This window comes from Galendromus occidentalis, unplaced genomic scaffold, assembly GCF_000255335.2.
Source record: "Galendromus occidentalis unplaced genomic scaffold, Mocc_1.1 scf7180000077464, whole genome shotgun sequence".
Lineage (NCBI taxonomy): Eukaryota > Metazoa > Arthropoda > Arachnida > Mesostigmata > Phytoseiidae > Galendromus > Galendromus occidentalis.
Genome location: NW_003805452.1, coordinates 260985 through 278865, shown reverse-complemented (window position 1 = coordinate 278865; position 17881 = coordinate 260985). Strand labels below are relative to the sequence as shown.

The 17881-nt window shown below is 51.7% G+C and overlaps 1 pseudogene; it reads right to left on the bottom strand.

Annotated features, from left to right (window-relative positions):
- The window catches only part of LOC100905486 (uncharacterized), a 225782-nt pseudogene extending 210572 nt beyond the window's left edge, over positions 1-15210 (bottom strand).
- Between the last annotated feature and the right edge of the window lie 2671 nt (positions 15211-17881).

The window sequence follows — 17881 nt, the reverse complement described above, 5'->3', positions numbered from 1 at the left end:
CGAAACATCATTAGAAGAGATCGAGGAACAGATCATCTAGCGGGAATGTTCGGAAACTTCGCGGCCCCGGGAAAAATGCAGCAGAAAACACCCACGGGATATTCTCTCGCAAAAGTCATCGGTAGAGGAAACCTCGGAGTAGCGATAATGTCAGACGAAGGGAATGTCTGGACGAGCGTCGAAGTCGAGCGGGCAAGGTTCCCCTCCCCCCAGAAGGCAACCTCTAGTGGAATCCAATGTGTCGACGGAATGTCGCCCGGCAGACCTGCTCCGGACCCACGAGGCGATCGAACTTTCTCTCTATAGCTCCCTCTGCGTAGGAAGAGTTCGAACTTCGCTTCCTGCCCGCTTCGTTTGTATATTTGTTCTAAATAGAAGCACAAACATACGGGGAGGAGGAACACTTGAGGAAACGTATAATTTGGTCTTTCGTAACCGCTCCTCGTTTCCTCGCTCTCGTGCTATTCGTTTCCGTTCCGTGCCTCCCCGGAGCCGTCATTGTTTCCGAAGTTGTCTGGAAATAGCCAGTCTCCGGGCACATAAAAATTCCTCTTGCGTCCAACAAAGTTGGAGGAGCAGGGAACAGACCTCGACACTGTATCTAAGCGCGCCTCCCTTCCAGCGGAACGAAGTTGTTCTCGAATTTATTCGAGAGCGTTCCAATCGAAGAGCCGATCCAATCGAAAACTCATGTATAATATATGCATTCTCACGACGCTGATGAGCAGAATCCGTGATGAAGAACAACAATCCAAGAAATCGATAATCCCGAATCCGACGGAGCTCAGTGCTGACAACATGTCCCGCTCGTTCGAAATAGTAATAATAATAAACTCCTTTAGAGAAACTCCTTTAGATAAAGACGGGCGATTTCAAATAACCTGGATAGAAGATTAGAATCGAGTCGTCCATAAATCACGTCGAGTTCACTCGATCAAAGCATTAATCAAGCCCGGAGTTTCGTTCGCAGCAAGCAGACCGAACCGGTGTACATACATACTGTCACACTCACCAATCAGACGGACGAGCAATTATTATTGAAGGTTCGATACGGACGATCGGTCGCAAAAGCCGCTCTAGGAGAAAACGAGCGGCCGGGAAGTCTGAGTGAGTGAAGGGTCTCTCCAGCAGCGGAGTGGAATCTATCTCGTCTGACAGAAAACCATTCGTCATCCCTATCCTTCAACGATTTTCTCATTGACAGCGCAGTTGCAGCAGGGCATCGTATTTCTATTCTATATCGACTTCTGAAAGTTTAGATGATGCTCGGTGTCTGCTTACTTCCCGATAGGCGGGACGACGCAGAGAACAGATCGAAGTGGAACGACGGGAAAGCGAGGAACGGAAATCAGACGAAAGACTGGCGAGTCTGACGAAAGCCGGCATTCCTGATCCAGAGGGGAATTAGGACACTGTTTCTTCGTCGAGGCGTCGGTCGGGGACGCTTCCGGGACGCGCGAGACAACCGACGCAACAGAGACGAGCTACGGCTCCCTCCGGAGGGGAGGGAGGACGAAGGGGCGGGACCGAGATCGAGGAAAAAATGAGCGCCCCAAGAGATCCCGACGACACGAGGGAATAAGAAACAAGAAAGAACTGGAAATATCGCGAGTCGGCGAAAATGAGGTCGAGAGTGTAGGCTGTGGCTGCTTACTCCGCTGAACACTTATCATAGTTCCAGTCAGTATCAGAACGACGACCGCTGCCGGCGGGCGTCGTCATTTGCTACAGCCCTGAGTGGGGATAGAGCGAGAGGAGAGCGAGAGAAAATGAGCACTCAGACGTAACCAATATCTCTTCTTGGTCGCCGCCTCTAATCGCATGACCTTCGTCCGGTACGACGAGGTCAGACCTAGCGAGGGATCCTACCGCGGACAGAACGTCACCGATAGAATCTAGCTAGTCGTCGCGAGAAGAAAATCAAGCTCGAGGGGAAATTTAGTAAACGAGAGGGGACGCCGGCTGATCCTCGCCTCGGTGGGACCGCGAGTGGGTGGGTTGTTCGGTCGGTCGTTGACTTGGTTCTTCCAGTCTCGCTTTAATTACTGCGATAATCGCGAATCGCAGCAGGAACGGAAGATAAAGAGAGAGAAAAACGGGCGGACGAAAGATAGTGATGTTGCTGCCGATAGCGAGCCGGTGACGTAGAGAATCTAGTTACGTTAACGCTTTTCTCCCCGGCTAGCTCGCTGGAGCCATCGGAGCGAAGGAGGAACGGCGCAAGCTATTCCGGCAAGAGACTCCGAGATATTTCCGACAGGGAGAAGGAATTCTTGTCCGCCCGAGCGCCCGGGCAGTAATCAGCGACAAAGAGACTCGGGTTGTCGCTTGACACGTGTTTCGTCGTCGAGCCTTCCGTCACAACGAAGGATCCGAGCATCCATGGCCGAAATATAAACGAATGCCTTGACAGACACCTGTGCCTCGAGGTCACGGTACGAAAGAGGAAATCGCCACGGACGGAGAGAGACTCGTAGAAGATCGCAGGGGAAACCTGGAGATGGGAGCACATACGTAGGTAGTAAAGAGACGAGCGAGGAAACACGAGTTAACTTTGGTCACAGCTTGCGGGAAACCAGCCCTCTGGAGAACAATCGGCCGATCCGCAACGTTTCCTCAGGGACTCGCGAACAAACCTGGCTCGGATGTCGAGAGTGTAGTGAGCGCAAACACCGGGACTTGGAAGCACCGAGCGTCACACCGAGGGTAGGAAAGCAAGCAAATTGCTTTTCGGCGACCAGAGATCCAGGAGAGGGAGATCAGACCACCAGAACAACAGGAAAAGCCTGTTGATGATTGGATACGTGGAGGTAATGCGCGTTCCGACCGAATCGATGTGTCCCTGAATAGAAGGAGATAATATCACTAATCGGATCGGGTTCAGGGCTAAAGATACAGGGGAGGTGAACGACTCCGGAACGAGGCTTTGGGATTCGGCTGAGCGATGTTTTCTTCCGAGTCAGTGCAGATATATGCAGCCGTCTCTTGGATTCGGGTAGCTCACCTCGTGCGTTCAGCCTTCATGTGGTCCCACCTCCACAGCCAATTGAGCCAGTTCACCTGAAGCAGAAATGTGCGTCATGAACCCCATGCTTCATTTTAAAGTCTCTATATAATGCGTGTATGTGCATCTCGCGCTCAAAATAATAGAGCCTCCTTCTGATCCTGAGGCTCGCGAGTGGATATGATGACGACTCGCGAATTTGTGAGCCGGAAGAATCGTCAAGAATTCCGTTTCGCTGAAGATCTCCGTCGACGTTGTAGATTCCCTTCGGTTCTATCTGATTCTTGTCGCAAAGGATCTCTGCAAAGGATCGGGAAGAGCACCCCCACCACACAGCGTCCACTCGACGCGACGTTCCAATGGGGAGCTCTGGGAAGAGGGTCCCCAGGTCCATCCTTCCCTTTCTCCTCGCTCGGCGCAAATCACGGAAGACATTGATTGCGTCAGTCTGAAACATTTTCAAGTCGAAGCCGTCCCTGGCGGCTCATGTTCTCCCTTGAGGGGAACATTCGACCCGTCTCGGGCGCGCGGCGATCAAGGAGGAACATGAATATGTTGCCAACCTCACTCTCAGGAGGACGGATGAGCGGGGAAATATCTTATACGTGGAATACCGCGAACAACTCCTCTGGTCTTGGGAGACATCCCCGTGTTTCTCCGGGTGAGGAACCTTAATTACCCGACCCTAATTGAGGTCGAATAGCTGACCGTTCGCAGCGACGCCCTCCCGACGCCAGCATATCTATCGCGCGTATTAATCACAAGATGGGGTGAACGAATGAGTCTCGGGCTCTTTCTGAGGATGAACCAGTGAACGTCCCAGCGAACCCATTATTCATCTTATTCCGTTCCGAGACGACGAAATCCCCCTCGGAACTCCCTTCAGATCGGAGCATCTCGCATGAAGCAGGGCACGTCTTGGGAGCCTCAGGGTCTGGATTTCCAAGCCTTCTCCGGACCAGAGCGGCGACCCGAGTTAGCCATTCCTAAACAAGTTCACAACGCTCCGAACTTGTTGTGCGGGAATCAGTCCCGAAACAGCCCGGGAATCATGTGGGTTCGTTCTCCTGCCTGCTAACGAAGGCGAGGCGTAGAGCTCACTCGTTTCGACTTGATAATGTCGGTCAACATGATCTGAGTAGGAATCAGTCGGCAGCCCGTACTTCCCCAGCTGGCGCTGAACGACAGCCGCGGCCTCCCCTCGTCTGCCTGGATGCCGTTAGAGCTATGCTGTGCACCGGCGTTCGTCATCTATAATACCAGGGGGTCGACTCTTGGAACTCCGGCAGATCGGCTCGTCCGGTATCCGAAAGGCAATCAGCATCCGGGTGGACAGAGATTCGTATCGACAGCTAGGAAGGTCATCGAGATCGATGCAGTCAGTTCCTCTCCTTTCTAAATGCTGCAGAAAAGCCGTGTATCATACCCAGGCCGAACGTTCTCATCTGTATCGCTCTCAATATCTCGGCTGTATCACGTGCCGGAGTCGAGACACCGCTCCCGCTGAGGTGCCCTCGCTCGCGATACGGTCAATTGAGCATGATTCATCAAGAGAGAGCCTTAAGAGAATATCAGAAAGTGATGAATCAATCAGCGGGGAGCAACGACGTCTCTAGATGACGTTGGCAAGAAAAGCAAGCGCATGAGCTTGCCGACGCCGGCGTTTTCCATCGGCATGGCTACGGAGCTTTTCCGTGTGAATCACGATGATGGCTGGGTTCGAATGTTCTCCCGTAGAAAATAACTCCGTTGGTGTGTCATGGAACTCATGGTTCTCGGAATAACCACGTGCTTGGTGTACGTGAGGGTCTGATACGCCTCTGAGAGAGCGTTGTCGACCTGACATCAGGAGTAGGAAAGTCCCTGATTCCGAAGTTTGGGGGCCGCAATATTTGCATTGAATTAACTTTTTCAAACCTGTCACAGTGGAGGCATACCCGTCGACCGACGCCTCTACGCGGCACGAGATGTCAAGTCCGTGTGAGGACAACCTTCGCTGCGCTTTTCTCATTCTGAAAGTTTCGCTGCCCTCCTGAAATACATGGACCGAGGCGCCCCGGGATTTCAGACGTTGTCGAGATCCGGTTCCCTCAGTTTTGAGTTTGGTGTTTTTCCCAAGGAATAGAAACAATTTGCATGTTGAGAGAGTCGTTGAAAGCAATCAACGGTGAGTAACTCCGAACGAATCAGTTTCTTCTGAAGCGAATTGTTTGAAGTAGTTTCTCTCGCTCTCCGAGAGTGTTTCCGAATTCACTTCAAATACTTCGGCTGCACGCATTCGAAGTCGGCGCCGTATTCTACAGAAGCTAACGGACAGACACAGCGGATGAGAAGCTCGGTGCGGGGGATCGTCCGACTGAAAATAGGCGCGGAAAGGAGGGCGTCCTCCTCATCTTTGTACGAACTCCTTGACTGACTGAGACAGCGGAGGAAGCGGAGGAGGACGGAACCTCATGAATATGCGAAGCCAGCACCTCAGTCAGCCGCTCCGGCCGGCGAAGTCTGTTCAAAGTCACAGACTTCACACTCTCCGATCCATCGTCTAACTGATCTCAGTCATTGACGCGTCAACCGCGGCGTGGGACGTTCAACATTCTCTTCTGCCCGGTACGAAGTTTACTTCGCCTAGTCGGAGCGAATATATTCTTGCTGTATGTTTTCCATATGAGAGAACTTTCCGACCGAGCGACGGACGCCGACGCTCCATACTCATATTAGGAATGCTCAGCGACAATTTGTCGTCCGTGTGACCTTCCCGCATTCCTGAGCGAGGCAGTCCGACTCAATTTGGCTGGAAGCCACAACAAATCTTGACGGCTCGCGACTCCGCGATTTTCTGCGCACGTTATTCCGCCTCAGTCCGATTTCGTCATTCGACTGCGCTGTGCGTCAAGGAGCTTGAGTCCTCTAGTTAGTATTCACCGTGAAAAATATGATTTTCATCATCGTATAGGAAATGATATATGATGACACGTGGATTCTCGATCGGATTCGGGGCGCGCGCACATCGGAACTCGACTCCGGTGGGAAAAAGTTCGGTTCACTCAACCGCGCTATTTGCTCAGACGCTCCAGAGCTTGTAAGACGGGGAAGAGGCTGACTTAGATGGGACAGGCGAGAGGAGCAAGTCGAGCGACCCATTCCGATGTAGACCGCGTGGAATTCGGAGCGGTTTTTCCGCAGTTCGAGAATTGCGTAATAAAGAAAATACGAGAATGAGGAAAACGTTTTGGCGGTGGCTGGGGAAAGAGCGGGCTTCGAGGCTCCGCAACTTCGAGTATTGTTCTCCTCCCTTCGTCCACCGTCTTTCTCGTCCTGCTCGTAGCTGTTGTCATTGTATTCGACACTCGGGTTCGCTGCGGTCTATTCTTTTCTTTCTCAAGACTGTTCTTTGTCAGCTCCCGGGAACTGCCTGTCAAAGGCAAAATCCGCGGGATTCCCAACCGGTATCGAGCAGATGATCGCTTCCTGTCCTGAGAGGCAGAGCGTACCGATAGATCGACACATCTTCTCACCTGGGCGTTCGAGATTGTTTCGCACCTCAGGCATTTGGAGATTTCGCAACCGCATCTTTACCTAAATGAACAGGAGACACCGCAGGAGACATAGCCGGTCAAGGCGGGGCGTGAGACCAGATTCGCTCCTGTCCAGCTGGAGGTCAGGACACCGGGCCGCTCGGCAATGAGGATTCGCCGACCGGTCGATTCGACGGAGATTTACTTCAGTATTTGCCATCCTCTTGGGGCCATGCCCGGCCCGCGATCCATACTCGCCCATGGGTCAGTCCGCTCCAGCCTCGGGGCGTGAGTCCAAATGCTTAGCCTCTCATAGCCCGCGCAATTATTGGCGATAGATATCCATACGAGGAAGGTCGTCACACAATTCCGATATCCTGCCCCGGGCAGAACAAGGAGCACTCGTCCTCGCCGTCGGAACGAGTGGAGCAAGCACACTCTATCCACGTGAGTTCTACTCTCGGATGGCGAGACCTATCTAAAGTGGAGGAATTTCAGCTGCGGAACAGTCAAGGTCGCTCGGCTCTGGGAGAGGAGAGCATTCCTGAGGTCGAAGTCATTCAAACAATAGATGACTGGCCGGAATGACGGGTCATATTCCAGGTGGAAACGCGATTAAGTGTTGTCGGCGGGAAATACATGAACGATTCATAGTAGAGTATCGTTTCCTCCTGCCTGGAGCGTATTCTCTGTATCGGTGGGGCGCCCCTATGCCCCTATTGGGAGGGCACCCTCTGAATGCCTTATAGAAGGGAACGACCAGGAGAGCGGAATAAGTATTAGACGGGTCCCCCATATAGGAAGGATACTCCCTCAGGAACGGCGATGCAATGCTGCATTGGACGGGAATTCCACGGGAACATCAGAGCTTGATAGATCGGAAGCGTGAAAATAATACGGCGAAATCACTCGTTCCTATGGAGAGAGGTCTCCTGTTCATCGAGGGAATCGAGAAATTAACAGGCTTGCCCCACTAATGCAGAACATCCGGCATCTGTATTTCTCTGGAGCTCCTGAAAATACTCTCCGTGTGACCGAGAGAAAACGCTGACATTCATGCGATCGTGAGACGGCCAGTCATCCGGTTGTGGAGATGCGTCTCACCCGCCCCAAAAGATTTCCTTTTTCGGGGAAACACAGCATCGAGAGCGCGATATCCAGCGGTTCGCATGCATAGCTCGGGAGCCGATCTGGATTGAGACTTGTCTCTCCACTCGATCGCTTTCCGAATGGCCGGACGAGGCGAGGTGCGTGCTCTCGGAAATCCGCCGAAACGCCGAAATCCGCGAGCCGACCCGACTCCGATCGAGAACGCGCCAGCACGAGATTGACGAGACCGTCAAGGCAGCGTACTCCGGAATGCTTCCCGTTTCACTGCTGGCTGAGCTCGGGTGCCAGGAAAAAACGGAAACTTAGTTCCAGTCAATCAGGAAAGGGAGCCTGGATCTCGGTTTCCCTCGAAGTTGCATCAGAAAACCTGACGGAGCTGAAGGCTCCGACTCCGACCCGATGCATCTCCCTACCCCGCAAGGGAAGGTACAAAAATCCCGACGCCATGGAAATAATTCTCAGTCATCGTCGCTCATCCGCGAGGGAAAGAATCTTCGGAAGCGCGATGGTTCCCGACTATTCAGCTTTCGGCTGTCGTCGGAATATAGGCTCGGAAGATTCGGCATCTGGCACCATCTCGGGAGCAAAGCGAAACGCTACGACGAAAGTATGCTACTCGCTCAATCGGGTAAACACGGTGGACATGCCGTGTAGGCGTCTCTCATGTCTGAACATCGAACATCCATAACGCTAATAGTGAGCAAGGCAAACGTAACGAAGTCTCGTACACCAATCCTCATGGAATCGAGACGCCACATACAGCGTCTCAGATATCATCTCGGCTGCTGATGGAGGCGAAGATATTCAAGCCAACGACCGAGTACCTGTGGGTTTGTATAGCGACCGTGAGACTCGTATAACAGATCACGTTCGGATCACAGGTCAGTTCGACGGATGACTTCCTGTCTGCTTGCCTGCCTGTCTCAATTCAGATCCGCCGTGTCCGAGAGGAATTAGTCCGTTTGCCTCCGCCTCCAGGCGCGAGCACGAGGTCCGCATTCCGCGTCCCACGTGTGGTGCCTAACGAGTCTGGGTACGATTGATCAGTCGACGAAGGTCGAATTCGCGATCTATCGGATGCGATAGACGAGAATTCATTAGGAGGAGCATCATCACTCCGAATCACCAGACTCCTTCCCACGTGGAATCGAGGAAACTCTGATCGAGTCTTCTCGCAACTACGGAGAAGAACTTCGCGGTACAGAGAGACATCATTCCCCCATTTGAGGAGCTACCTAGGGTCTCCTCTCCCGTTGGCATAGCTTTCCCTTCGAGACATGTAAGCGAGCTCCCAATCGAACACACTTGTTCGACGCAAGGGAGGCCGGCAGCTTCGGATTCTCGCGCCTGCTGCCCGTGGTCGACCGTTGTTGTTGTTGTTGTTGTTGTCGTCGTCCTGACGTCGTTAGCGCTTGTGGTCGTCGGTGCCGGGCTGACCCATTCTTGCCTCTGTGCCCTGGGCGTTCCTTCCCGGATTCAAGTTCCTGGGCTCGTAGGAGCAGACTTCCCCCGGAAAAGTTGCAGTGAACAGCCAGTAAACCATGTCAATGACGGCCCCCTCCCAATAACGACCCGAGCATCGGAGCCGCAGCTGATGCCCCATCGAGAAACAACGAAACGGTGAAGGTCCCAATTAGGGCCATCACTCAAGTGCGAGTAGAAGGCGGAAACATACGGCGGAACTGTCGGGCATTCTCCCGCGTCATCATCGACTGCAAAGCTAAACTTTGCATACGAGGTCATCGGCTCGGCAGATGGACTGGACTGAGAATCTCTGCTCGCCATCCAAAGCGGATATTGCCGAGGTCGGTAGTGGAGAGCGATATTTTTCCAGAGGAGTAGACTATTCCGGGAGTCCCATGATTACGCAGTGGTCATGATATCGCAGCCGAGACAGGGTCGGCAAGCCTCCGAGATCGCGAGGAACACCAGAGTTCTAATATCTGGATGAGCAAACAGACTTTACGGTCCCGACGGTTGACAACACCGCACCGCCGAACCGAGAACGGTTATCTTTCCGTTCGGAGAACGAAGCGTGTGCGGCTGATTCGTTTCGCTGATTGACTTTTCCTATGAGGAGTCTCTGATGGGTTTCGTGCATCGAACATTCGCTCCTTTGCTCCTCGACTTCTTGCCGTGATGAACAATCTGGCGTGTCCGCCGGAAATAATTCAATTCCGACTGGGCTGGCCGGAGGAATTCCGGAGAGCCGATCCGAGCTCTCCGAGGTTTCGTCGATGAGCAACAGAACAAGGTACCTTATTCCATCGAGAACCCGTTGCTGGCTGAGGACGATATTTGGCGGTATCTCCCGACCAACGCGAGCCTCAGACGTCGTCGTCCTAATTCCAAGTTCTGCCGCTAGCTCGAAAGCAAACGTGTTTGACCGATTTCCACGCGGGTCCAAGTACCTAGTCGATGCTGACTCTCGGCAACTAGCATCTCTTCGTTTTCAGTGGATTCCGCGGTGGGCATCGGGGGCCGAACAGCAGGAGGAAGGAAACTAAGGAACTTGGTGACGAATTGTCGGGCCGTCGACACCTCAACGAAACAAATTGGGTGGATAGAGATAGCGATCCGAAGAGCTCGTACGTCAATATCAGGTTTATATTTTCGTCTGCCCCACGCCGGGAGATGAAGATGTCTGATTTATCTCTACGGCTTTAGCTATCTGACTGAGAGTCGGAAACCAAGTTCTGACGGCAAGCCCCAGGGACTTCAGCCTGGCTTTCAGAGCTATCGATCTCCGCGGCGTTCGTTGCACAAGTTGGCGGGCCAGCAGAAGGCTACGCGAAAGGAAAACCGCTCCACAGTAGGAGCTTTCGACTCACTTGCGTCCCGGTCCGATCCATTGAGACGAAAAATAATATTATCATGAAGTGGAACTTCCCACCGTCCAAGAATATTGTGTGCTCGTAGCTCGTACACGTTCGCCGGGCAGCGTCGATTCCCATATAAGGCTGTTCATGAGGTGCGCGATTGATATATACTGCACCGTTCTGACGACCGATCGCGAGCGGTTAGAACAAACCATATGAACAGGCTTCAACTTGTCGGTGTGATAAAATCTCTGATATGAGAGGAAGCGTGGTCTGCTTGTGAGGAAATGATGATGAAGATAATAGAGGTCATGATGATTATGACGCTGTGCTTGGAACGATTACAGCGAACGCTGAGAGTGACCGCATCGTGAGAAGCCCTCGAGATGGATGTCGTCGTTGTGCAGATATGAAAAAAAATATAGGGCGATTCCTTCCTTCATCAAGGAAATCCAGGAATCTAAGGTTCTTCTCGAGCCTCGTTTGCCGGGATTGCGCCGACTCACCAGCTAACAGTGCCCTCTCGCGGTCATAGTTGCATGCACAATGCAACAATGCATATCGTATACAAAGGAGAGTTTAATCAGCTCGGCGTATTATCGCCTAGGAGGGAAGAAGATTATCGTATGTACAAGGTTAGGCTCCGGGAAACCTCTCCCCTCTCTTACTCAGATGCCATCTTTAGACTGGTGACGAGAAAGCTTCAATATTTTTGAGAATTACCTTAATTCCAAAATCTTCCAGTTTGTTGACATACAGCTACCCTCTCTTTTCTGGGAGTTTTATCGCCGGAAAACGGGGTAGCTTTGCAAGGAGACCGGAGAGAACCCGAGGAGATCCCTGGACAATTCTGAACGGTGGCAATGAAGCTGTGAAGATACATTGTCGTCAGAATGCAGAGGGAAGAGCTTGATGAAAGGATTAGTTGACGCAAAGGTCAGCCGAGCGAAGGAGAAATCTCCTGATTCAAGTCCAGCGGCGCGAGAGTGAACTGCAAGCGAATCCTTTGTAGTCAAAAAGCTTACGCAACGTGAAGCCGAACAATAATGTCCAGTCTCTCCGGGCTCATCCGCTCTCTTTTCATAGTCGTGGCGCAGCACCCTAACTAAGAAGAAGTCCACGACTTGACACCCGCGAAAAGCGACGGGGAAGTTTTCGCTAACGATATGGTAGACGGCACGTGGAATTACGCGCGACGAGGCAGAGTCGCACGCGAAATACGAAAATTCAAACGAATGAAGAGCACGTCTCGACGAGGTCAATCCTATGGGAAGAGCCGTGCCCGGCGGCGCGTCGCTTTCCTCGCACAAATTGATTAGTTCTGTCTCCTTTATAGGGACTCGCCGAATCGAGAATCTTACAGGGCAGTATCGCGATTCGCGATGCGATTGAGGCGGACAATCTCCGCGAGAAACCAATGATTCCATGTGCGATAGCATAGCTTGTACATGATGATGATAGTAATGATCAGGAATCCAGCGTTCTGATAGGGAGATAGCTGGTCTCTATAAGATTATTATTTATTAGCATGAAGATATTATGTGTACTTCCCATAGCACTAATGATCATGCGATGATGCAAGAGTGATTGGTACATAACCATGCACGTCAAGTGTGTCTTCATCTTCATACACGATCATTGGTAGAACAAAGATGTGTATTTATTGGATTCCTGCCGTATTGGTTTGAAGGATTAACTTCGTTCCCCCCGAGATATTCCTCCAGCAGGTTTGTCGTACGGGGCCAGGCACGAAGATGCCGATTTCGACCAGAAGCTCAAGTTATAGAACTCAAAAAAAGGAGGAATTAGGTCTGTACAAGAAGACGGGAATCGATGAAGGCCCCACTATATAGTGCAGACGGAGGGAGATTTTCATCCGGAAACAGTCCACAGGCTCTCGCAAGAGGAAGACCGGCCCTCCCTTGACATGCTGTGGTCGTTCGCTTAGGTGGCAGACGGAGCTTAGACGGCTGCGTCTTTGCTCAGTTTTCCCGCGAGCAACTCGGACCAGCGCACACGCACTTCTTCCGTCCCCGGTTTCCCTCGCGCTCGAGTGATGCCGTCAGCGTCCGAAGCAGTCCCATGAGGCACGAGGAGACAATTGGCTCGATGATGAGTGTCGCGCTCCTTCCGATTGTTGAACAGGCCGTGAAGCGAGGACAGACACTTCCGTCCCTTCAACGGACAAACGGGTCGATTAGCGGGGCAGAGAGTCAATCTTCCACTGTGAACTCTTAATTTTCACGGGTACTAGCGCAAGGAGCGAGGACAAAATCGACGGCGACCCCTTTCGGAGGGGGAGACCTGAGCGAGACCACGTGATCGCGAAACCATTTGTGAGCCGGCGGGCCCTTCTGCCGCGGCAGTGTAAAAAATATGACAAATCGAGCGATCGCTCGCTGAATACGGAATTACGTCACTGCGCACAGTCCCCCATCCATATCATCCAGGGTGGAAGAAGCCAGCTCGAAAGCTCGCGAACCGGGATCTTCGCAACGCGGTAGTCGACGCTTTCTGTCAGGTTGTACGCTGACCGCTCGGCGCGAAGACTCGAGTTTCGTATACGTGGCTCGCCGTCCGATGGACCTCGCGGAAGCGGACGTGCGACGACAAACGTGGAATAATTAAATGGGACAGCGACAAACTGCACAAAGCGAGTGGTCAGCCACCGGCGACGCTGGTCAGGAGGTCCTTTTGCATCGGTGGAATTCATGCTGGGTGTCTGCCGAACTCACGAACTTCCGATTCGCTTCTCTGTTGCCCACAGCCGACGTAAAGGACTAAGCCTCTCAAGCGATGTCGATTGGATCGAACTTCCCCCTACGTGTTTCTGACCACTCACTAGACATGGAACCTCTGGGACCACATACGGAGATGCCTTCCGGTCGTGAGGAGGCGAACATCAGAGCTAAACTAGGCTGATTCCGACCCGAGCATCGAGAGTCTTGGCCTAATCGGTGACTAGAGAACGTTGATGGAACCTAAATTGGGCCGTGAGGCCTTGGCCGGAGCGCGGTTTTGATGGGAGATACGTGAGTTGCCGGTGCTCTTCGAGCTTCACCTATCCGTCTCATGATCCGCTGGTGACCAGGATGGATGAATATTGATTGATTGATTGATTTATGCCCCATTTAGGCGCGATCGCTGGAGACTATGTGACGCTTCGCACCTGGGGTGTGGGTGGCTTCGCCTCCCTTCTCTCCCATCTTTCGAGAATCCGCTTAGTATCGTTAATGACTCGCCTTTCAGACTCCTCATGTAACCCAAGCCTTTTTTGAATCCCATCGTCACCGCATGTCCTCTCTTGGCAGCCATCAGGACGTGCTCCAGAGTTTCCTCCTGACCACAAATCCTGCAACTCGGGTCAATCTCTTCGAATCTTGACCTGAATTTCCTGGTTCTGAGGAAGCCTGCTCTCGCTTGTGCGAGCAATACACTTCCTCTGCTGTTGTCGTATATGTGGTCAATGGTACCGCATTGTTGTTTGTGTTTTCGATATCTGGCGAGGCTGGACTTTTTGTTCATGCCGTCTCTCCATTCTTGATGGACTGAATCTCGGATCTTTTTTTCCACACTCTTTTTGAATGTGTTCAGGCAGGCTTCGCCTGCTTCCGATCGTTTGACCACTATCTTATCGCAGTCATATTTCAATGACAGCGTTTCCATCCTCTCTACGGCATTGATTTTGGCATTGTTGATGCTCATCATGGTTAGCATTCGTTTCGCCCATCTTTCGTCGGGCATCTCTTGTATGCGCTCGAAGTATGTGATTTCACTCTTGGCTTCCCTCTCTTCGAAAGTTGACCAGCCTAGCTCTCCTTTCAAGAATTCATTGGCTAAGTTGCACGCTGGTTCTCCTAGCGCCCACCTTGCTGCTTGTCTCTGGGCTGATTCTATGTTTTTCCGTAGAGTATTCGACATGACGGTTACCGTGTTACAGTAAGTTAGCGCTGGAACGCATGTGGCTCTCCACTGTATTTCCGTCGTTCCAAAGCGATTGAATTTCCACAGCACTTCAGCATGTAGTTGATACAGCGCCCTGCGCGTTCTCTCCTTCCAGATTTTTTCCTGGTCGTCGAGATAGTTTGCGTCTGTGCTTAGATGAATGCCCAAGTATTTGTAAGTCCTTTCCTTCGGGATTATCTTACCCTGAATGAATAAGTTCTTATCGGTTGTGTCGTCTACCCGATTGAATTCTAAAACCGCAGATTTGGCGGGATTGAATATGAGGCCTCTTTCCTCACCGAAGGTAGACGTGATTTGGAGAAGTTTCTCCATGTCTGACCACGTATGTGCGATTAGCACTAGATCATCCGCAAATAGTAGTCCAGGAATTTTCCTGTTCTGAATTCTATTTGGTTGGAATATGTTTTTTTAAGATCCGCACGTCATAGCCTTCTCTGGACTTGAGTAGTTGCTCTTCCAGCTCGGATACGTAGAGGACAAATAGGGTCGGCCGTAGGGCGCAGCCCTGCCTTTGACCTACTGGTGTGGCGACTCTGTCCGAGTCACCTTTCTCTGTTTTTAGAATAACTATATTCTCTTTGTATAGTAACTTCAATAGTTCTATGACCTCCCGACGCAGTCCGTGTTTCTCCAGGACTTCCCAGAACTTTGTTCTGCATACTTAATTATATGCTCGAGTGCAGTCTAGGAAGGTTGCTAGAAGTCCTCTGTTCTGTATTCTCGCCGTTTCTATGGCGCTGGTGAGTATGAAGAGACAATCATCACCTCTACGCTTGTCTCTGTACCCATGTTGCATATTCTTCGAGAGGTGCTACCATGGATTCGAGTCCGTTGTGTCCTGAAAACCACCGAAGCCTCGAATCCAAAGACCCAGCCGATGGAAACTCTCCTCAGCGATTTGTGGACCCCAACTTGAGGCCCCCAACTCGGAAGGAGCCTCCGAAGTTTCCGGCCTTTTCTTTTTCCTTCAGATGAGAGAATTTGATTCCGAGGGCGAGGAATATCGTCGACCGGGATAACGACGGAAGAGCTCAAGAAGAACCTGCTCGGTTGAGCAAGGCTCTGACAGTCATGTGTTCGCGGGGTCCGTTGTCACGTACCCACTCCTTTCTGCAGATCCTATATTACTGTTTGGGACCGCTACCACTGGGCTGTACCAAGCGCTTTGAGCCGCCGTATCCCAAATCGCATATGGAAGACCCTCGAGAAGCTTCATCATGCATCTCGAGAATTGGGAACATGAATCGGTCCTCGGGAGGAGACGAGGGACTGTGGTCGCTTATCAATTTCTCCTCCGATAACTCCGTGTTGCTTCATCTCTCAAGGAAAAAATAAGGGAACGAAAGACATTCGTGAAAAAGTTCGCACTCGGCGTGTTTTGTATCTATAGTTAGGGAAAAATATGAGTAGCCGAAGTTCGCCAATGTAGAAAAACTCGAACTCACTGGGCGAACGCTCTACCGGGATACTCTCGGTTTGATTAGCATATTCCAATATGATGGGTCTCACAGAGAAAGCGTAGAAGAGGACACGGAGATTGAAGCCGTTGGACAGCACAACGCTCGATGTTCCCGCAGGAAACCGTCTCGGCGAAACAGTCGCCGCTCCAGGGAATGCTCGCATGCGAACTTTATCCACTAGAAATAATTCCTTGCAGCTTAATGATTGCAAGGTTTTTCATTCGACAGACCTGACATGGAGCCCTAAAAATCGCGCAAAATACTAACGAACGTAGCTTATTTATGCTCTTGCGGTACTTCAAGCCTCTGCCTGTCGAGAGATTTTTATTCATGCGAGAACTCGCGGTTGACTGAGTAATCTGCATTCTCCTGATACAAGTTTCCCAATTACCGATACTCCCACGCGCGGAAAACTGCCCACGTAACCCTTGACTGTGCAAGCATTTGTTTCTTGTCATTCCCTCAGAGACAATCTTTCGAACCCGATTGTCGGTATCTTCCGTGTCCCCCTGCCTTCACGCAACGCCCGAGCCGTTTCGGATACACGGCAGTTCTCAGCGGGAAGCTTGCGCGTTTTCTCCCGGATTATTTCATCGGACCCGCAGAACCTCACGGGTTTCCACTCGGACAAAAATATCGCGGAGTCCTCGTCGCTGACACAACCGCTCAATCACACACATAACTCGACAGCAGTCCCCCAATGGTTCAATGAAGAGATAAATACGCGCGGATGGTGATCACGGGTCAAGAAATAAATTAGAGAACGATGAATCTACGTCGACAAAAAAAATCCTCACAATCTATGTGGAACAGAATTGGACCGATCGTTGTTGGGAGCGGCGCAGGACACGATTGGAGAACTAGAATATTGGTAATTCTCAAGGCATCGAGTAACGATTGCTCCTCCAATTAATTTCCGAGGTAGTTTCTCATCCCTTGTGCCTCGTTCGTAGATCCTCGGCGGGTTCTTCTCCGGAAAGGGCATGAGGGATGGCCCCTATGCGGGAACTAGTGAACCTCGAGCGGCCTTACGCGACCAAATCAGTAACCCACACATCCTCCTTGAGGTACGTATCCGTGTGTGCCCTATCGCAAGTTGAAAATCGACATCGCAGCGTATTTCACGCCTCGGGCAAACGCACATTTATTCGTGTCACAGTTCATGATGGACGTCTGGCTACCCCCGATCTCTATGAATTGTAGACGACTGCAAGGGAAATGCTTTTCTTGCAAATCGAAATCACATCCAGCATTCACAAGCGTTGCGGTAGAGCTGACCGACTCTATGAGTCCCTCAATCCATGTACTGGGATCTTAGGGAGAAAGAATCACGTCCCGTATGGAAGACTCCCACTTCACACTCGATACCTGTATCCGCGATGACGATTATGGCAACCGCCCTCGTCCGATGGTGAACCCTCGTTGCTAGACAGGGACATCTCTACTCAAGGTGGAAGGTGGGGGTGGATTCGCCGCTTCTTCGAAAGTAGCCTCCCGCAATCCGTCACGGCTGCCAGTAATCACGCGTGACTAAAAATCCGATGGAGCACGCAGGCGTCTTGGGCGTTTCAACAGACGACACCAGCCTGCGAGCCACGCGCTGAAGGTAATACTAGGCTGTTCTGGGCACGACCTTGCATCGAAGAATCGCATGACACTACGCGGCGTTCGACATTTGATTCAATTCGCCTGATGCCGAGAAGTCTGTCTAACCGTGTTCGGTGCGCAATGGACCACCCGCTCCCGTACTAGTCAAAAGAAAAAAGGGTCTCCATCGCTGCACACGGGGAAAACGTGTTGCAATGCGGCTCGAGCACGGCGTACTCCTATTCCTTGCCTTGGGTCTGCTTACTCTCAACATGCACGATTGCTGCGTATTCAAGCGCAAGCCGATTCCGGTTAATTATGGAAGTTTCCTCGGTTACCCGAACCCCGCTTCGCAGGGCTGAGCGGCAAGGTAAGAATCTGCGTAACGTTTTCCGTGTTCATACAGGAAATTCTTCTCGC